Source organism: Canis aureus, chromosome 4 (assembly GCF_053574225.1).
Source record: "Canis aureus isolate CA01 chromosome 4, VMU_Caureus_v.1.0, whole genome shotgun sequence".
NCBI lineage: Eukaryota > Metazoa > Chordata > Mammalia > Carnivora > Canidae > Canis > Canis aureus.
This window is the reverse complement of record NC_135614.1, coordinates 20,634,775-20,657,089: the sequence shown is the minus strand read 5'-3', so window position 1 is coordinate 20,657,089 and position 22,315 is coordinate 20,634,775. Positions and strand designations below refer to the sequence as shown.

The following is a 22,315-nucleotide window of genomic DNA, read 5'->3' as shown; positions in this document are numbered from 1 at the left end:
GTTGCAGATGTACAACATAATGATTCAGTATTTGTACATATTGTGAAATAATCACTACAAACCTACTTAAATGTCACCACATACATAGTTACAATTTTTTTCTCATAATAGGACTTTTTAAGTTCTTTTCTCTTAGCAACTTTCAAACATGCAACCCAGTATTTTTAGCTATAGTTCCCATGCTATACATTACCTCTCCATGATTTATTTATTTTATAACTGAGTTTGTACCTTTTGACCCCCATCATCCATTTCATCCCATCCCCTAACTCTGCATCTGGCAACCACCAATCTGTTCTCTGTATCCATGAACTCTGGTGTGTGTTTGCTTGTTTGTTTGTTTTAGATACCACATATAAGTGATATCATATGGTATTTGTCTTTCTGTCTGACTTTCAATAAACAATTATTAAATGACTTTTGTTCATTCACTGCTAAAAGATGTAATGTGTTTAATGACAATGGTCACTTACAATTTATGGATCTTTAAAATTTACAAAGTAGTACTCTAAACTTAACTATAAATTGTATTAGGGCAAGAACTACTATTTTTCTTCATGTCTTGTATGTCTGGCATGTTGCCAGGTCCATGATAAATATTTGTCAGTTGAATGTCTTTTAGAGTTTTCCTCAGCTAATTTCACAACAACCTTATAAAGTAGGCAAGCACAGTTTCTCCCATTTTACAGATAACAATAAAAAATTGGATCAGTACTGACTTGTCCAAAGGTGTGAAACTATTGAATGGGATAGTAGGGATTTGAATCCAGACTTCCAAGACCAATGTTCTTTCAACTCTATAGGAGTATTTCCAATTTAGACCCTGGGCCCAATTTTGCTTTGTGTTTTTGATTTAAATTTTGTTATCCTTCCTTACAGTAAAAAATCATTTGAGATATGCGTGTTTTAATTCTCTGCTTCATCTGCAAAGTTCCTTTTAATGAGTGGTATTCTCATTTTGTAAATTCTTTTGGAAAACCTGTATGAAAATCAATGGATTAAGTTCAGAAAAAAAAATGTTCTCAGTAATATTTCACTTTGGTTCCTCTGTGGTTGCCATATTTGACTAAGGTAGATTAGCTATATCTGATGCTTAAAACATTTCTTTTTACTCTAAACATTAATATTTATAGAACATTAATATATTATTCTTTTGACTATTCCTTTCTTATGCTTTAGTTTCTGGAATCTTTTGATTGTTTCAAACTGACATTTTAGAGACACTAAGACAACACTTGGTGATTCAGTATCTTTAATCAGATGCTTATTGGGTATTCTTTTCTATACATAATGTTGTGAGTATGGGATTTTTTTTAATGTAACAGGTAACATGTAGCACCTTGTATAGTTGCACAGAATGTTAAACAAGAAAAAATGATAACTGTTGAGCTGGCTGCTCCTTTGGAGTCATGCTACTCAATACTTTTTTTATTATGGGAGTTAGGCTGCTGGAGCTGTGGAGTTATTTGAATCTATTAATCTAACTACAAAAGGAAGCGGGACATTGGCAGTGAGGGCTCGGGAAGTTTGACTTGCCAGAGGCCTGGCTGCATCTTTTCCTGCTGCTTCAGCTGGTTTTTCTTGTCCTCTTTCTCAAATTACTCCATGAATCAACATAATTTTCATGAACTCACTGAATGTATAGTTTGAGTAGAACATTGATTTATGTTTATTAAAAAATATGTTGTTAGAAAAAGGAGGAAAATGTATTAGGAAAGAAAGAATGCCAAGTCCAAGTAGACATGTGCCTTGCTGCCCTTTTCATGCTTCTCTTTTCTGCAAAACAGATTTTTATTTATTTTAATGGGAGATGAGCAATCATGATCTCTATTGTTTTATCTGGTAGATTACTGTTATTATTTATGAATGGAAAGGAATTTATTTTTATTTAGGTAAAATTGATATACATCATATTAGTTTCAGGTATATAACATAATGATTCAATGTTTGTAAATATTGTGAAATGGTTACCACAATAAATCTAGTTAACATCTGTCATCATATGCAGTTACAGAAGTTTTTTCCTTTTGATAAGAACTTTTAAGATCTGTACCCTTAGCAACTTTCAATTATATAATACACTATTATTAACTATAGTCAACATTACATCCCCATGACTTATTTATTTTGTGACTGGAGGTCTGTACCTTTTAATTCCCTTTACCCATTTATCCCACCCTTACCCCCCTACCTCTGGCAACCACCAATCTGTTCTCTGTATCTATGAGCTTGGCTTTTCTTTTTGTTTTTCTGTTTTTGTTTCATTTTGTTCTTTTAGGTTCTACATATAAGTGAGGTTAGGTGTTATTTGTCTTTCTCTGACTTATTTTACTTACTATAGTGTCCTTGAGGTCCATCTATGCTGTTACAAATGACAAATGTTTCCTTCTTTTTAATGGCTGAATAATATCCAACTGAATATTTAGACCAAATTTTCTTTGTCCATTCATTGGTTGATGGACACCTGAGTTGTTTTAGCATCTAGGCTATTATTCATAATGTTGTAATGAACATAGGGGTACATATATCTTTTCAAGTTAGTGTTTTCATTTTCTTCATATAAATACCCATAAGTAGAATTGCTTGTGGCAGTTCTATTCTTAATTTTTGACGGGAACCACTATACTCTTTTCCATAGTGGTTGGACCAATTTACATTCCCACCAACAGTGCAGAAGGATTCCCTTTTCTTTTCTTTTTTTTTTTCATTTAAAAAAAATATTTTAATGACATTTTTTTTTTTAGTGGAGTCAATTTGCCAACATATAGCATAACACCCAGTGCTCATCCCGCCAAATGCCCCCCCTCAGTGCCCATCACCCAGCCACCCAACCCCCTGCCCACTTCCCCTTCCACTACACCTTGTTCATTTCCCAGAGTTAGGAGTCTCTCATGTTTTGTCACCCTTGCTGATATTTTCATCATTTTCTCTCCTTTCCCTTTATTCCCTTTCACTAATTTTTATGTTCCCCAAATGAATGAGACCATATAATGTTTGTCCTTTTCCAATTGACTTATTTCATTAAGCACAATACCCTCCAGGTCCCTCCACGTCAAAGCAAACAGTGGGTATTTGTCGTTTCTAATGGCTGAGTAATATTCTATTGTATACATAAACCACATCTTCTTTATCCATTCATCTTTCGATGAACACCGAGGCTCCTTCCACAGTTTGGCTATTGTGGACATTGCTGCTGTATACATCGGGGTGCAGGTGTCCCGGCATTTCACTGCATCTGTATCTTTGGGGTAAATCCCCAGCAGTGCAATTGCTGGGTCGTAGGGCAGATCTATTTTTAACTCTTTGAGGAACTTCCACACAGTTTTCCAGAGTGGCTGTACCAGTTCACATTCCCACCAACAGTGCAAGCTGGTTCCCCTTTCTCCATATCCTCTCCAACATTTGTTGTTTCCTGTCTTGTTAATTTTCACCATTTTCACTGGTGTGAGGTGGTATCTCATTGTGGTTTTGATTTGTATTTCCCTGATGGCAAGTGATGTGGAGCATTTTCTCATAGGCTTGTTGGCCATGTCTATGTCTTCCTCTGTGAAATTTCTTTTTTTTTTATAATAAATTTATTTTTTATTGGTGTTCAATTTGCCAACATACAGAATAACACCCAGTGCTCATCTCGTCAAGTGCCCCCCTCAGTGCCTGTCACCCATTCACCCCCACCCCCCGCCCTCCTCCCCTTCCACCACCCCTAGTTTGTTTCCCAGAGTTAGGAGTCTTTATGTTCTGTCTCCCTTTCTGATATTTCCCACACACTTCTTCTCCCTTCCCTTATATTCCCTTTCACTATTATTTATATTCCCCAGATGAATGAGAACATATAATGTTTGTCCTTCTCCGATTGACTTACTTCACTCAGCATAATACCCTCCAGTTCCATCCACGTTGAAACAAATGGTGGGTATTTGTCGTTTCTAATGGCTGAGTAATATTCCATTGTGTACATAAACCACATCTTCTTTATCCATTCATCTTTCGATGGACACTGAGGCTCCTTCCACAGTTTGACTATTGTGGACATTGCTGCTAGAAACATCAGGGTGCAGGTGTCCTGGCGTTTCATTGCATCTGTATCTTTGGGGTAAATCCCCAGCAGTGCAATTGCTGGGTCGTAGGGCAGGTATATTTTTAACTCTTTGAGGAACCTCCACACAGTTTTCCAGAGTGGCTGCACCATTTCACATTCCCACCAACAGTGTAAGAGGGTTCACCTTTCTCCACATCCTCTCCAACATTTGTGGTTTCCTGCCTTGTTAATTTTCCCCTTTCTCACTGGTGTGAGGTGGTATCTCATTGTGGTTTTGATTTGTATTTCCCTGATGGCAAGTGATGCAGAGCATTTTCTCATGTGCATGTTGGCCATGTCTATGTCTTCCTCTGTGAGATTTCTGTTCATGTCTTTTGCCCATTTCATGATTGGATTGTTTGTTTCTATGGTGTTGAGTTTAATAAATTCTTTATAGATCTTGGAAACTAGCCCTTTATCTGATACATCATTTGCAAACATCTTCTCCCATTCTGTAGGTTGTCTTTTAGTTTTGTTGACTGTATCCTTTGCTGTGCAAAAGCTTCTTATCTTGATGAAGTTCCAGTAAATCATTTTTGCTTTTGTTTCTCTTGCCGTCATGGATGTATCTTGCAAGAAGTTGCTGTGGCCAAGTTCAAAAAGGGTGTTGCCAGTGTTCTCCTCTAGGATTTTGATGAAATCTTGTCTCACATTTAGATCTTTCATCCATTTTGAGGTAATCTTTGTAGATGGTGTAAGAGAATGGTCTAGTTTCATTCTTCTGAATGTGGATGTCCAATTTTCCCAGACCCACTTATTGAAGAGAATGTCTTTTTTCCAGTGGATAGTCTTTCCTGCTTTGTCGAATATTAGTTGAGCATAAAGTTGAGGGTCCATTTCTGGATTCTCTATTCTGTTCCATTGATCTATGTGTCTGTTTTTGTGCCAGTACCACACTGTCTTGATGACCACAGCTTTGTAGTACAACCTGAAATCTGGCATTGTGATGCCCCCAGCTATGGTTTTCTTTTTTAATCTTCCCCTGGCTATTTGGGGTCTTTTCTGATTCCACACAAATCTTAAGATTACTTGTTCCAACTCTCTGAAGAAAGTCCATGGTATTTTTTTAATATTTATATATATTTTTTATTTTTTTAAAAATTTATTTATGATAGTTACACAGAGAGAGAGAGAGGCAGAGACACAGGCAGAGGGAGAAGCAGGCTCCATGCACCGGGAGCCCGACGTGGGATTCGATCCCGGGTCTCCAGGATCGCGCCCTGGGCCAAAGGCAGGTGCTAACCGCTGCGCCACCCAGGGATCCCAAGTCCATGGTATTTTGATAGGGATTGCATTAAATGTTTAAATTGCCCTGGGTAACATTGACATTTTCACAATATTAATTTTTCCAATCCATGAGCATGGAATATTTTTCTATCTCTTTGTGTCTTCCTCAGTTTCTTTCAGAAGTGTTCTATAGTTTTAGGGTATAGATCTTTTACCTCTTTGGTTAGGTTTATTCCTAGGTATCTTATGCTTTTGGGTGCAATTGTAAATGGGATTGACCCCTTAATTTCTCTTTCTTCAGTTTCATTGTTAGTGTATAGAAATGCCACTGACTTCTGGGCATTGATTTTGTATCCTGCCACACTGCCGAATTGCTGTATGAGTTCTAGCAATCTTAGGGTGGAGTCTTTTGGTTTTTCTATGTACAGTATCATGTCATCTGCGAAGAGTGAGAGTTTGACTTCTTCTTTGCCAATTTGGATGCCTTTTATTTCTTTTTGTTGTCTGATTGCTGAGGCTAGGACTTCTAGTACTATGTTGAATAGCAGTGGTGAGAGTGGACATCCCTGTCTCGTTCCTGATCTTAGGGGAAACAGTGTTTCCCCATTGAGAATGATATTTGCTGTGGGCTTTTCATAGATGGCTTTTAAGATGCTGAGGAACATTCCCTCTATCCCTACACTCTGAAGAGTTTTGATCAGGAATGGATGCGGTTCTTGTTTTTTCTCTTGCTGATATGATCAATAACATTGATTGCTTTATGAGTGTTGAACCAGCCTTGCATCCTGGGGATAAATTCCACTTGGTCATGGTGAATGACCTTCTTAATGTGTTGTTGGATCCTATTGGCTAGTATCTTGTTGAGAATTTTCCCATCCATGTTCATCAGGGATATTGGTCTATAATTCTCCTTTTGGAGGGTCTTTGGTTTTGGAATTAAGGTGATGCTGGCCTCATAGAACGAGTTTGGAATTATTGCATCTCTTTCTATCTTTCCAAACAGCTTTAGTAGAATAGGCATGGTTTAAACATTTGATAGAATTCCCATGGTAAGCCATTTGGCCCTGGACTTTTGTGTCTTGGGAGGTTTTTGATAACTGCTTCAATTTCCTCCCTGGTTATCGGCCTGTTCAGATTTTCTATTTCTTCCTGTTCCAGTTTTGGTAGTTTGTGGTTTTCCAGAAATGTGTCCATTTCTTCTAGATTGCCTAATTTATTAGTGTATAGCTGCTCATAGTAGGTTTTTAAGATCGTTTGTATTTCCTTGGTACTGGCGGTGATCTCTCTTTTCTCATTCATAATTTTATTAATTTGAGTCTTTTCTCCCTTCTTTTTAATAAGGCTGGCTAATGGTTTATCTATCTTATTAATTCTTTCAAAGAACCAACTCCTGGTTTTGTTAATCTATTCCACAGTTCTTCTGGTCTCGATTTCATCGAGTTCTGCTCGAATCTTTATTAACTCTCCTCTGCTGGGTGTAGGATCTATTTGCTGTTTTTTCTCCAGCTCCTTTAGGTGCAAGGTTAGCTTTTGTGTTTGAGTTCTTTCCAGCTTTTGGATGGATGGTTGTATTGCAATGTAATTCCCCCTCAGGACTGCTTTTGCTGTATCCCAAAGATTTTGAATGGTTATATCTTCATTCTCATTAGTTTCCATGAATCTTTCTAATTCTTCCCTAATTTCCTGGTTGACCCTTTCATCTTTTAGCAGGATGGTCCTTAACCTTCACGTGTTTGAAATCCTTCCAAACTTCTTGTGATTTAGTTCTAATTTCAAAGCATTATATTCTGAAAATATGCAGGGGATGATCCCAATCTTTTGGTATCGGTTAAGACCTGATTTGTGACCCAGTATATGGTCTATTCTGGAGAATGTTCCATGTGCGCTTGAGAAGAATGTGTATTCAGTTGCATTTGGTTGTAAATTTCTGTAAATATCTGTGAAATCCATCTGGTCCAGTGTATCATTTAAAGCTGTTGTTTCTTTGGTAATGTTGTGCTTAGAAGATCTGTCAATTGTAGAAAGTGCTACATTCAAGTCACCAAGTATAAGTGTATTATTATCTAAGTATGTCTTAACTTTGGATATTAATTGATTGATATACTTGGCAGCTCCCACATTCGGGGCATAAATATTCATGTTTGTTAGGTCCTCTTGTTGGATAGATCCTTTAAGTATGATATAGTGTCCCTCTTCATCTCTTACTACAGTCTTTGGGATAACCTTTAATTTATCTGATATAAGGATGGCTACCCCTGCTTTCTTTTGAGGACCATTTGAATGGTAAATGGTTCCCCAACCTTTCATTTTCAGGCTGGAGGTGTCCTTAGGTCTAAAATGAGTCTCTTGTAGACAGCAAATAGATGGGTCTTGCTTTTTTCTCCAGTCTGAAACCCTGCGCCTTTTGATGGGGTCGTTAAGCCCATTCGCGTTCAGAGTTACTATTGAAAGATATGAATTTAGTGTCATCATGATACCTATTCATTCCCTGTTTTTGTGAATTGTTTCCTTGGACTTCTTTCTTTTACAGGTTCCCCCTTAATATTTCTTGGAGAGCTGGTTTGGTGGTCACATATTCTTTTAGTTTCTGCCTATCTTGGAAGCTCTTTATCTCTTCTTCTTTTCTGAATGAGAGCCTTGCTGGATAAAGTATTCTTGGCTGCATGTTCTTCTCATTTAGGACCTTGAATATATCCTGCCAGCCCTTTATGGCCTGCCAGGTCTCTGTGGAGAGGTCTGCTGTTATCCTAATGCTTCTCCCCATAAAAGTTAGGGATTTCTTGTCCCTTGCTGCTTTAAGGATCATCTCTTTATCTTTGGAATTTGCAAGTTTCACTATTAAACGACGAGGTGTTGAATGGTTTTTATTGATTTCAGGGGGGATTTCTCTATCTACTCGATATGAATGCCTGTTTCTCTTCCCAAGTTAGGGAAGTTCTAAGCTATGATTTGTTCAAATACACATTCTGGACCTCTGTCCCTTTCGGCGCCCTCAGGAACCCCAATTAAACATAGATTTTTCCTTTTGAGGCTGTCATTTATTTTCCTTAACCTATCCTCATGATCTTTTAATTGTTTTTCTCTTTTTTCCTCAGTTTCCTTCCTTGCCATCAACTTGTCTTCTATGTCACTCACTCATTCTTCTACCTCGTTAACCCTCATCGTTAGGACCTCCAGTTTGGATTGCATCTCATTTAATTGATTTTTAATTTCAGCCTGATTAGATCTAAATTCTGCAGTCATGAAGTCTCTTGAATCCTTTATGCTTTTTTCTAGAGCCACCAGTAGCTTTATAATCGTGCTTCTGAATTGGCTTTCTGACATGGAATTGTAATCCAAATTTTGTAACTCTGTGGGAGAGAGGACTGTTTCTGATTCTTTCTTTGGAGGTGAGTTTTTCCTTCTTGTCATTTTGCTCAGTGCAGAGTGGCCAAAAGCAAGTTGTACTGGAAAAAGGAGAAAAATAGAGAAGAGAAATACGAAAAAAAAAAAAAAAAAAGAAGAAGAAAAAAAGGGGGGGGGGGACAAACAGAAAACAAAAAACAAGGGGGAGTATCCTCTGATTCTATATACTTTAAATCCCTCCACTTCCCCTGGAACTTTCCAGTGCTACTTGGTCAATAACTTGCTTTTCCCCTGTCCTTCTAGCTGGTCTTCTGGGAGAGGGGCCTGCTGTGCTGATTCTCAGGTGTGTGCACCTGGGGGAGCCGCCTAGCCCCCTGCCAGGTGCACGGCTTAGTGGGAGCTGTTTATCCTGTGAGGCCCCTGCTCAGTCCCAGGTACAAGGTGGCACCAGGAGGAACAACAACAGTGGCGGCGGTCAGCTCTCTAGCCCTGGAGTCAGCTTCTGCAGTAACTACTGCAGCTCCCAGTCCTCAGGGGCCTGTATGCTCCAGGGGTGGGGGGCGCTGACCTGCTCAGCTCAGGGCTGCCCGGCGGCAGGAGCATCCTTGCTGCCCTGTGTCCTGGCCTCTGCCTGTCCCTGGGGGGAGCACGAGATCCTGGGCTGTGTCCCCCAGCGCCCCGGGCTCCAGGGCCTGCGCCGCTGGAATTGCGCTGCCTAATCGCGCTCTAGGCCGCGCAGCCCCCTCCACGCGAAGCCGCCGGAGCTGCCCCCAAGCTGCTCCCGGGCCCCGACAGGAGCGCTGCAGCCCTTTAGGGAGCTCAGCCGCAGGGTGTCGTGCACTCTCTTCGGGGCGCAGGTGCTCTGTTAGTGGCCCCCCCTCCCCACCGGACCCTGCTCCAACTCCCTGCGAGTGCCTTTCCCTCCGGGAAGATTGGTGAAGCTCCTGCTTCTCCTGGATGGGGCTTTCCTGTCCTGGGGGCACTGGCCATGCGGCCTTAGCCCGGCTTCTCGCGGGGCCCCTCCCCTTTGGATGCCTTTTTATCCCCCCTGCCCCCCCCATCTTCCTACCTTGATAGAAGCACAAACTCTTCTCACTGTAGCATTCCAGCTATTCTCTCTTTAAATCTCAGACAGAATTCGTAGGTTTTCAGGATGATTTGAAAGTTATCTAGGTGAGTTGGTGGGGACGGGTGACTTGGGGACCCTACTCTTCCGCCATCTTCAATTTCTGTCGGATTCCCTTTTCTTCATATCCTCCCTACACTTGTTATTTCTTGCCTTTTAGTAATAGTCATTCTAATAGGTGTGAGGTGATATCTCCTTGTGCTCTGATTTGCATTTTTTTGATGCTCAGTGATGTTGAGCACCTTTTCTTTTCTTTTTTTTTTTTAGATTTTATTTATTTATTAATGAGGGACACACATGGAGAGGGAGAGAGAGGGACAGAGACAGAGACACAGCAGAGGGAGAAGCAGGCTCCATGCAGGGAGCCCGATGTGGGAATTGATCGCTTAACTGCTGCGCCACTGGGGCTGCCCTTGAGCACCTTTTCATGTGCCTGTGTGTCATCTGTATGTCTTCTTTGGAAAAATGTATCTTTAGATCTTCTGCCCATTTTTCATCAGATTGTTTGTCTTTTTGCTATTGAGTTTTTGTGTTCTTTATATATTTTGGATATTAACCACTTATCAGATATATGATTTGCAACTATTTTATCCTATTCAGTATGTTGTATTTTCATTTTGTTGTTTCCTTTGCTGCACAGAAACTTTCCAGTTTGCTTTAGTTCCACTTGTTTATTTTTGCTTTTTTTTAAAAAATATTTATTCATGAGAGATATAGAGAGAGGCAGAGACATCGGCAGAGGGAGAAGCAGACTCCCTGCTAGGAGACCAATGCAGGATTCGATCCCAGGACCCCAGGATCATGAGCTGGGCCAAAGAGAGACACTCAGTGGTATGCAGACACCTAGGTGCCCCTTATTTTTGCTTTTGATGCCTTTATTTTGGTATCAAATAAAAAAAATTATCACCAAGACTGACACGAAGGGGATTTCTGCTTATGTTTTTTCTTCTAAGAGTTATATGGTTTCAGGTTTTACATTCAAGTCTTTAATCTATTTTTAGTTAGCTTTTGTGTATGGTATAAGATAGTTGTCCGGTTTCACTCTTGCATGTGGCTGTCGAGTTTTTCTAGACACCCATTTATTAAAGACATTGTCCTTTCCCCATTGCATATTCTAGGCTTCTTTGTTATAAATTGATTAACCATATATGTGCGGATTTGTTTCTGGGCTGTTTTGTTCCTTTGATCTATTTGTCAGTTTTTATGCTATTATTATAATTTTTTGATTACTATAGCTTTGTTGTTTGAAATTGGAGAGCACAATACTTTGAGTTTTGTTCTTTTTCAAGATTACTTTGGCTATTTGGGGTCTTTTGGGTATTCATACAGATTTTAGGATTATTTTTTCAATTTCTGAAAAAAATATCATTGGAATTTTGATAGGGATTGCATAGAACCTGTAGAGTGCTTTGGTTAGTATGGATATTTTGACAATAATAATTTTTCCAAATCATGAACTCAGAATATCTTTCCATTTATTTGTGTTGTCCTCAGGTTTTTCATCAGTGTTTTACAGATGTCAGTGTATAGGTCTTTTACCTCTTTGGTTAAACTTATTCCTAGATATTTTATTCTTTTTGATGCCATTGTAAATGTAATTTTCTTAATTTCTTTCCCTGATAGTTCATTATTAGTGTATAAAAACACAACAGATTTTTATATATTGACTTGTATCCTGCAACTTTGCTCAATTCATTTACTAGTTTTTACAGCTTTCTGGTGGAGTTTTTAGGGTTATTTTATTTTATTTTTAAAATTATTTGAGAGACAGTGAGAGCGAGAAAGAGGGAGGATCAGGGAGAGACCAAACTGAGAGCCTGATGAAGGGTTTGATCCCAGGATCCTGAGATCATGACCTGAGCTGAAGGCAGACACTTAACCAAATGAGCCACCCATGTGCCTCTAGGGCTTCCTATATATATAATACTTGGTCACCTGCAAATAGTGACAGTTTTACTTCTTTTGTTCCAATCTGGATGCCTTTTATTTCCTTTTCTTGGCTAATGGCTCTGGCTAGGACTTCCAGTACTATGTTGAATAAAAGTGGGAGTAGACATCTTCGCCTTGTTTCCTATCTTAGAGGAAAAACTTTCAGTTTTTCATCACTGATTATTATGTGAGCTATGTGCTTGTCATATATGATCTTTATTATATTGAACTATGTTTCATCTATACCCACTTTGTTTTTATCATGAGTGAGAGTTAAATTTATCAGAGGTTTTTTCAGATGCAGAAAAAGATCATCATATGATTTTTATTATTCCAATTTGTTAATATGCTGTATTATGTTGGTTGATTTATGTATATTGAACCATCCTTACATTTCAGGAATAAATTCCATTTGATCATGGTATATGATCCCTTTAATGCATTGTTGAATTCAATTTACTTATATTTTGTTGAGTATTTTTGTATCCATGTTCATCAGGAATATTGGCCTATAATTTTTTTTCTTGTGACATTTTTGTCTGGTTTTGGTATCAGGATAATTCTGCCTTCTTAAAGTAAGTCTCTAAGTGTTGCATCCACTATTTTTTGGAAAAATTTGAGAATTGTCATTCAATCTTCTATGAATGTTTGCTACAATTCACTAGTAAAGCTATCTGGTCCTGGGCTTTTGTTTGTTAGGAGGTTTTGATTGCTTATTCAATCTCCTTCCTAGTGTCTGGTCTGTTATGATTTTCTATTTCTTCATGACTTGGTATTGGAAGATTGTAGGTTTCTAAGAATTTGTTGACTTCTCCTAGGTTGTCCAATATGTTGGCATATAATTGTTCATAGTAATCTCTTATCATTTTTTGTATTTCTGTAGTATCACCCTGTCATGAGTCTAGCTAAAGGTGTGTTACTTTTTTTTATCTTTTCAGGGAACCAGTTCTTAGTTTCATTGATCTTTTCTATTATCCTTTTGGTCTCTATTTTATTTATTTCTGTTCAGATCTTTGTTATTTCCCTTCCCTCCAGTAACTTTAAAAAAATTATTTATTTATTTATTTATTTATTTATTTATTTATTTATTTATTCATGAGAGAGAGAGGCAGAGACATAAGCAGTGGGAGAAGCAGGTTCCCTCTGGAGAGCCTGATGTGGGACTCGAACTCAAGGCCCCAGGATCACAACCTGAGGGGAAGGCAGACGCTCAACCACTGAGCCACACTGGTGTCCCCCACTCCAGCAAGTCTTTGTTTTTTATTTTAGTATATTGAAGTATAAAGTTCAAAAAGCTTTTTAAAAGTTCATGGGTTTTTGTTTTGTTTTATTTTATTTGAATTTGAGTATAGTTGACACAGAGTGTTACATTAAAGTTAGGTTGTTTACCTGAGATATTTATTGTTCCTTGAGGTGACATTTATTGCTTATGAACTTCCCTCTTAGAACTGTTTTTGCTAGATGCCATAACTTTTGTCATGTTGTATTTACATTTTCATTTTTCTCAAACTATTTTTTATCTTTTTATTTTTTTCATTGATTCATTCTTCAGTAGCATATCATTTAATCTCCACATACTTGTGAGTTTTCTGGTTTTTTTCTTGTAAGTAATTTCTAGTTTTATACATTGTGTTCAGAAAAGATGTTTAGTATAATTTAAAGCTTTTAAAATTTGTTAAGGCTTGTTTTTGACCTAACATGTTTTAATGTGGAGAATGTTACATGTGCACTTTTGACGAATGTGTATTCTGTTGCTTTTGGATGGATGGAATGTGCTGAATTTATCTGTTAAGTCCATCTGGTATAATGTGTTAAGGTTGATATTTCCTTATTGATTTTCTGTCTTGATGATCTACCCACTGATGTAAATGGGATATTGAAGTCCCCTACTATTATTATTGCTGTTTGTATAACTCTTTTTAGGTCTATCAATATTTGCTTTATATATTGGGGTACTCCTGTGTTGAGTGCTTAAATATTTACAAATGTTATATCATCTTATTTAGTTGATCTCTTTATTGTTATGTAGTGTCCTTCTTTTTCATCATTTATGGTCTTTGTTTTAAAGTACCTTTTATCTGATCAGGAGAGTTAAGATGGCAGAGGAATAGGGTGACCCTAGGCTTGCCTCTACCCTCAAACACGTCCAGAAAAGTATTAAATTAGAAGTCTTTGTAGACATGGAACAAAGCTGCATGTCTACAAACAGAAAAAACTGTGCATGGAAAGTAGGAATTGTAGAATTGATTTGTGGGAGAAAAGAACCATTCTAGCTTTGCAGGAGAGGAAACCCTGATTGAGGAGAAATTAGTAAGACAGAATGAGAGAGAAAGAAAAAATGAAAAAATAAAGTGAAAATGCACACAGGGTATGGCACAAGAAAATTGTTCCCCAAAAACATTGACTGGAAAAAAGGAGAGAGTTTTAATACCACCAGTTTTCTATAAACAGCAGAGCAAAGAATCTGAAGTTTCAGAGGTCAGCACCATAGCTAGGGTCACACCTGGTGGTACTCCAATGGGGGAAGCAAAGCAGAGCCCTGGTAGTGGGTAGCATGGTCTGAACATACCCCTAGGTGGCTTGGGGAGAAGTGATTATCCTGCTTGGAGTGCATTTGTAGAGGTGATATGGCCTCTTGTGGGCATAGGATGCTATGGGCACCATTGAGATGCCCTGTTCACCAGTATAGGAAGGAAGACACTGCTGAGGGCAGCAAACTTTGATGCTGGCTGTGTGTCCAGTGATTGCATGGTCCAATGATTGTTTCCTGGGACAAGCTGGCACTGGCCTCAGAGTGGTGAGATCCTCCCCAAGAGGATCTGCATGGTCTGCACTCTGGGGCTTCTGAAGTGTGGGGGTTTTGAAACACAGCTGTGCTTGGCAGGTGGACAGCTTGGACATAGACAAGGTGAAGGTGGGGCAGAAGCCAGGGACACAGGGGACGGTGGTGATTGTGTGTGTATGAGGGCTTCCTGAAGAGTGGCTGGTGCGAACTTACCACTCCTGAGATGAGGACTGGTAAAGCCATTTTCACCCCCTTGCCCAATAGCACTGGTCAACCTCAGTGACTAAATAGTGCCACCAAGTGGAGAATGGAGTCATTACACAAAGTGCTGCCCCCCTGTGCCCTGTAGATTCAACTCCCCTAGGGCATGTTCATCTGAGAATCAGAATAGCAGGCCCCTCCTCCCAGAAGACCAGCACAAAACCTCATACATATCAAGTGTTCTGATCATAGGAGTGTTACTCTAAGTTTCAGCTCTAAGGGAAACGGGATCTAGTTTCCTATGAGTTTGTTGTTTGTTTGGATACAGAAAGAGCAATTTTGTAAAATTTTTATTTTTTTAAAAAGATTTTATATATTTATTTGAGAAAGAGAGATAGCACAAGCAGGGGGAGGGACAGAGGAAGAGGGAGAAGCAGAATCCTTGCTGAGCCCAAGGGGGCATCAATCCCAGGACTCTGAGATGATGACTTAAGCCAAAGGCAGATGCTTCAACTGACTAAGCCACCCAGGTGCCCTAATTTTTAAATTTTTTCTTTTCCTGTTTTCTACCAAGCCTCTTTTAACAAGAAGACCAAAACACACCTACAATCTAGCTTCCTTTATTTATTGATTGATTTATAAATTTTTTATTTTATACTACTTTGTTTTTTAACATCAAAAAAGACAAGATGGAAGAATTCGCCCCAAAAGAAAGATCAGGAAGAAAGGACAGCCAGTGATCTAATCAATACAGATAAAAGTAAGATATCTGAACTAGAGTTTAAAATGATGATTATAAAGATATTACCTGGGCTTGAAACAAGCATAGAAGAATCCCTTACTGTAGAGAAAAAAAGAGCCAAACTCTAGTCAGGCCAAAATTAAAAATGTTATAACCAAGATGCAAACCCAAATGGGTGCTGTAACAATGAGGATGGATAAAACAGGAATGAATCATTGGTATAGGAGATAACATTATGGAAAACACTGAGGCTGAAAGAAGAGGGAAACAAAAGTGATGGATCACAAAGATAGACATAGGGAACTCACGACATATTAAAACATAAAAACATTCATATCATATAAATCTCAGAAGATAAAGAGACATAAAAAGGGGCAGAAGGTTTATTTGAACAAATATAGCTAAACATATCCCGACTCTTGGGAAGGACACAGACATCAAAATCCAAGAAGTACAGAGAATTCCCATTAAAATCAATAAAAGCTGACCATTGCCAAGGCATATCATAGTCAAATTCACAAAATACAGACAAGAATCCTGAAAGCAGCAAAGGAAAAATAATCCTTAATTTACAAGGGAAGACAGATTAGGTTCACAGCAGATCTGTCCACAGAAACCTAACAGGCCAGAAAAAGTGGCAGGATATATTCAGTGTGCTGAAATTAAATTATGTTAAATTAGGTTAAATTATGCAGCCTAGAATACTTTATCCAGCAAGACTATCATTCAGAATAGAAGCAGAGGTAAAGAGTTTTCCAGACAAAAACTAAAGAAATTAGCAATCACTAAACTAGCCCTATAGTATATTAAGGGGAATACTCTGAGTCGGGGAAAAGACCAAAAGCAACAAAAACTAGAAAGGAACAGAGAAAGGAACCAGAAAACCAACTTTAGAGATAACACAATGGCAGTAAATTCATATCTTTCAATAATCACTCTAAATGTAAATGGACTAAATGCTTCAATCAAAAGACATAGGATATCAGAATGGATAAAAAAAAAGAACAAGATCCATCTATATGCTGCCTATAAGAGACTCATTTTAGACCTAAAGACACCTGCAGATTGAAAGTCAGGGGATGGAGAACCATGTATCATGCTAATGGACATCAGAAGAAAGCTAAAGTAGCCATACGTATGTCAGACAAACAAGATTTTAAGACAAAGACTGTATCAAGAGATGAAGAATTATCATATTATATCATAATTTAGGGGTCTGTCCATCAGGAAGATCTAACAATTTTGACTATGCCCTCAATTTGGGAACACCCAATTATATAAACATAATTTCATTATGTTTATCACAAATATAATGAAACTGGGATCCCTGGGTGGTGCAGCGGTTTGGCGCCTGCCTTTGGCCCAGGGCGTGATCCTGGAGACCCCGGATTGAATACCACACTGGGCTCCCGGTGCATGGAGCCTGCTTCTCCCTCTGCCTATGTCTCTGCCTCTCTCTCTCTCTCGATCTGTGACTATCATAAATAAATAAAAATTAAAAAAAAACAAATATAATGAAACTCATTGATAATAATACAATAAGAGTAGGGGACTTTAACACCCCACTTAAAGTAAGGGACAGATCATCAAAGCAGAAAATTACCAGGAAACAGTGGATTTGAATGACACACTGTACCAGATGGACTTAACAGATATATTCAGAGCATTTCATCCTTAAGCAGCAGAATACACATTCTTTTCAAGTGCACATGGAACATTCTCCAGAATAGATCACATACTGGGTCACAAATCAGCCCTCAACAAGTACCAAAGGTTGAGATCATACTATGCATATTTTCAGACCACAATGGTATAAAACTTGATGTCAACCACAAGTAAACATTTGGAAAGACCACAAATACATGGAGGTCACAGGACATCCTACTAAAGAATGAATGGGTAAACCAGGAAATTAAAGATGAAATAAAAATACATGGAAGTAAATGGAACTGAAAACATGAGAGTTCCAAACCTTTGGGGTGCAGCAAATGCAGTCCTAAGTGGGAAGTATATTTCAGTAGAGGTCTACCTCATGAAGCAAGAAAAATCTCAAATATAGAACTTAACCTTCATAATGGAGTTAAAAAAGGAACAGCAAATGATGCCTAAAGATAGCAGAAGAAGAAAATAATTAAGATTGGAGCAGAAATAAATGCTACAGAAGTAAAAAAAAAAAAAAAAGGCTAAACAAGAACAGTAGAACAGATCAACAATGCTAGGAGCTAGTTCTTCAAAAGAATTAATAAAATTGATAAACACCTAGCCAGATTTATCAAAAAGAAGAAAAAGGACCCAAGTAAATAGAATCATAAATGAAATGGGAGAGATCACAACCAATATCACAGAAATACAAAAAATTATAAGAGAATATTATGAAAAACTATATAACAGCAAACTAGGGAATCTGGAAGAAATGGACAAATTCCTAGACACCTACAAACTACCAAAACTGAAACAGGAAGAAATAGAAAATCCGAACAGACCCAAACTGGCAAAGAAATTAAAACAGTAATCACTCCCAGGAGGGGTGCCTGAGTCAGTTAAGCATCTGCCTTCAGCTCAGGTTATAATTCCAGGGTCTTGGGATCAAGCCCTGCTCTAGTTCTCTACTCAGTGGGGAGACTGCTTCTTCTTCTACCCCTTTCCCCATCATGTTCTCTTGATATCTGTTTCTCAGGTAAATAAATAAAATCCTTAAAAAAATCTCCCAACAAACAGAAGTCCAGGACCAGATGGTTTCCCAGAGGAATTCTACCAGACATATAAAGAAGAGTTTAATACCTATTCTTCTGAAACTGTTCCAGAAAATAGAAATAGAGGGAAAACTTCCAAACTTATTCTACAAGGCCAGCATTTCCTTGATTCCAAAACCAAAGGCTCCTTTAAAAAGAATTACAGGCCAATATCCTTGATAAACACAGATGTAAAAATTCTCAACAAGATATTAGCAAATCGAATCCAACAGTATATTAAAAGAATTATTCACCATGATCAAGAGGGATTTATTCCTGGGCTGCATGAGTGGTTCAATATCCACAAATCAATGTGATACACCTCATTAATAAAAGGAAGGATAAGAATCTTATGAGCCTGTCATTAAATGCAAAAAAAGCATTTGGGAAATTCAGCATTCATTTTTGATTAAGAAAACAACAATCCTCAGCAAAGTAGGGACAGAGGAAATATACCTCAGCATCACAAAAGCCACATATGTAGCATCTACAGCTAATATCATCCTCAATGGGGAAAAGCTAAGAGTTTTTCCTTTATGGTCAGGAATAAGACAAGGATGTCCATTCTCACCATTGTTTTTATTTTATTTTTTTATTTATTATTTATTATTTATATATTTTTTGGAGTTCAATTTGCCAACATATAGCATAACACCCAGTGCTCATCCCATCAAGTGCCCTCCTCAGTGCCCGTCACCATTGTTATTTAACATAGTACCGTAAGTCCTAGCCACAGTGATCAGACAACAAAAAGAAATAAAAGACCTCCAAATCAGCAAGTAAGAAATCAAACTTTCAGTATTTGCATGGTGGAGAACTTAAAGGAACAATCATAAGGATACTCACTGGGATTGAGAAAAGCATAGAAGATATCAGTGAGATCCTTACACATAGAAAAGAATTAAAAAAGATTTAGAAATGAAGAATACAATAAATGTGATTAGAAACACCCTTGATAGAATGAATTGTGGGCTAGAAGAAACAGAGGAATCAATTAATGATCTAGATGACAAAGTAATAGAAAGCAATGAAGCTAATGAAAGAAGAATTATGCAACAGAATAGGTTTAGGGAACTCAGTGACTCCATCCAATGAAGTAATATTTGTATTATAGGAATCCTAGAAGATGAGAGAAAAGGCGGCAGAAAATCTCTTTGAAGAGATAATAGCTGAAAACTTCCCTAATCTGCAGAAGGAAACAGATATGCAGATCCAGGAGACACAGAGAACTCCCATCGAAATCAACAAAAGGGGATCCCTGGGTGGCGCAGTGGTTTGGCGCCTGCCTTTGGCCCAGGGCGCGATCCTGGAGACCTGGGATCGAATCCCACATCGGGCTCCTGGTGCATGGAGCCTGCTTCTCCCTCTGCCTAGGTCTCTGCCTCTCTCTCTCTCTCTCTCTGTGTGTGTGACTATCATAAATAAATAAAAATTAAAAAAAAAAAGAAATCAACAAAAGCAGGCCACCACCAAGACATATTGTATGTAAATTTGCAAAATAAATTGATAAAGAAAAAATCTTAAAGTAGCAAGATAAAAGAATTCCTTATCTTACAAGGGAATACCCAAAGAGCTAGCTGCAGATTTCTAAATTGATACTTGGCAAGCCAGAAGGGAGTGGCATGATATATTCAAAGTTCTGAATGGGAAAAATCTGTAGCCAAGAATAATCTATTCAGCAACAGAAGGAGCAATAAAGAGTTTCCCAGACAAAGAAAAACTAAAGTAGTTCATGACCACTAAAACAGCTCTGCAAGAAATATGAAAGAGGACTCTGAGTGGAAAGGAGAGACAAAAAAGTGATAGTATAAATTATGTTGGAAACACAAAAGCAGTAAAAATGAATATTTATGTAAATATCAGTCAAGGAACTCACATTAAAAAAGGATATAAAATATAATAATATATACCTAAAACATTGAAGAAGAGAAAATAATTGAAACTTGAATGATCATCAACTTAATATAGATTGCTATTTGAAGAAGAGGTTATATACAAACCTAATGGTAATGATATATCAAAAACTACTACTAAACAGGCAAAGATAAAGAGAAAGAAATCCAAATATATCATTAAAGAAAATCAGCAAAAAATGAATGAAATACAAGAAAGGGGCAGAGAAAATCTTTGGAAACAACAATAAAACAAGTAATAAAATGGCAATAAATACATAAAAATCAATAGTTACTTTGTAAATGTACAGATTGAAATTGAGAGGATGGAGAAATATTTATCATGCAAATAAATATAAAAAAAAAGCTGGAGTAGCAATACTTATATCAGACAAAGAAGGGCATGATATAATAATAAAGGGGAGTCCAAAAATTGTAAATATTTATGCACTGAGCATGGGAGCACCCAAATACACAAAGCAGTTAACAATAATACTAAAGGAACTAATTGATAATAATACAATAATAGTAAGGGATGTTAACCATCCACTTGCATCGTTGGACAGATCATCTAAACAAAAAAATCAACAAGGAAACAATGGCTTTGAATGACACACTGGACCAGATGGACTTAACAGGATACGTTCAGAACATTCCATCCTAAAACAGGAGAATACACATTTTTTTCAAGTACCTATGGGACATTCTCCGGAATAGATCACATATTAGGTCATAAAACAGCCCGCAACTAATACAAAAAGATTGAAGTCATACCATGCATCTTTTATGACCACAATACTATGAAACTAGAAATCAACCAGAAGAAAAAATTGGGGAAGGCCACAAATACATGGAGGCTAAATAACATGCCACTATATAGTGAATGGATCAAAAAGGAAATGAAAGAGGAAATAATAAAATACACAGACACAAATGAAGATGAAAACACAACAGCCCAAAACCTTATGGAAGCATCAAAAGTGGTCCTAACAGGGAAATGTATTTTGAAAAAAAAATCAATAAAATTGATAAACCTTTAGCCAGACATAAACAAAAAAGGAGAAAGGACCCAAATAAATCACAAATGATAGAGAAGAAACAACAAGTAACAGCATGAAAATACAATTATTAAGATAATATTATGAAAAACTATATTCCAAAAAATTGGACAACTTAGAAGAAATGGATAAATTCCTAGAAACATATAAACTTTCAAAATAGAAAACTTGAATGGTCCAATTATTAGCAAAGAAATTAGTGATCAGAAAACTCCTAGCAAACAAAATTACAGGACCAGATGGCCTCGCAAGTGAACTCTAAAAACATTGGAGGAAGAGTTAATACCTATTCTCAAACATTTGAACAAATAGAGAAGGCAGGAAACCCCCCAAATTCATCCTGTGAGGCCAGCGTTACCCTGATACCAAAACCAGATTAAAGACACCACAAAAGAAAGAGAACTATATATAGGCCAATATTTCTGATGAACACATATGCATAAATTCTCAACAAAAAACAAGCAAACTGAATCCAACAATACATTAAAAAAAATCATTCACCATGATCAAGTGGGATTTATACCTGGGTTGCAAAGTTGGTTCAATATTTGCAAATCAATCAGTCTGATACATCACATTAGTAAAATAAAGGATAAAAACCGGGTGATTATTTCAGTAGATGTATTTGACGGGACACCTGGGTGGCTCAGTGGTTAAGCGTCTGCCTTCTGGCTCAGGGTGTAATCCTGGAGACCTGGGATTGAGTCCCACATCTGGCTCCCTGCATGGACCCTGCTTCACCCTCTGCCTATGTCTCTGCCTCTGTCTCTCTCTGTGTCTCTCATAATAAATAAATAAAATATTTAAAAAAGTATTTGACAAAGTACACCATCCATTTTTGATAAAAACAAAAAAGCCTCAAGAAAGTAGGGATAGTAATAAAGGCCGTATGTGAAAAACCCACAGCTAATAGCATCCTAAATGGGGAAAAACTGAGTGCTTTTCCTCTACAGTCAGGAACAAGACAGAAATGTCCACTTTTACCAGTTTTGTTCAACATAGTACTGGAAGTCCTAGGCATACCGAGGCTAGGATGGTTTTTTCCACCAAGATGAAAAAAAAAATACAACAATCCAAGCAAGGAAGAAGTAAAACTTTCACCACTTGCAGATTATATATATAGAAAACCCAAAAGATTCCACCAAAAAACTGCTAGAATGGATAAATGAATTCAGTAAAGTCAAGGATACAAAATTAACA

The 22,315-nt window shown here is 37.6% G+C and overlaps 1 protein-coding gene across 7 annotated transcripts in view; it reads left to right on the top strand.

The window, feature by feature from the left end:
* Positions 1 to 22,315, top strand: part of CTNNA3 (catenin alpha 3) — a 1,688,099-nt gene that overhangs the window by 156,574 nt on the left and 1,509,210 nt on the right. The gene's annotated exons all lie outside the window — the stretch shown is intronic.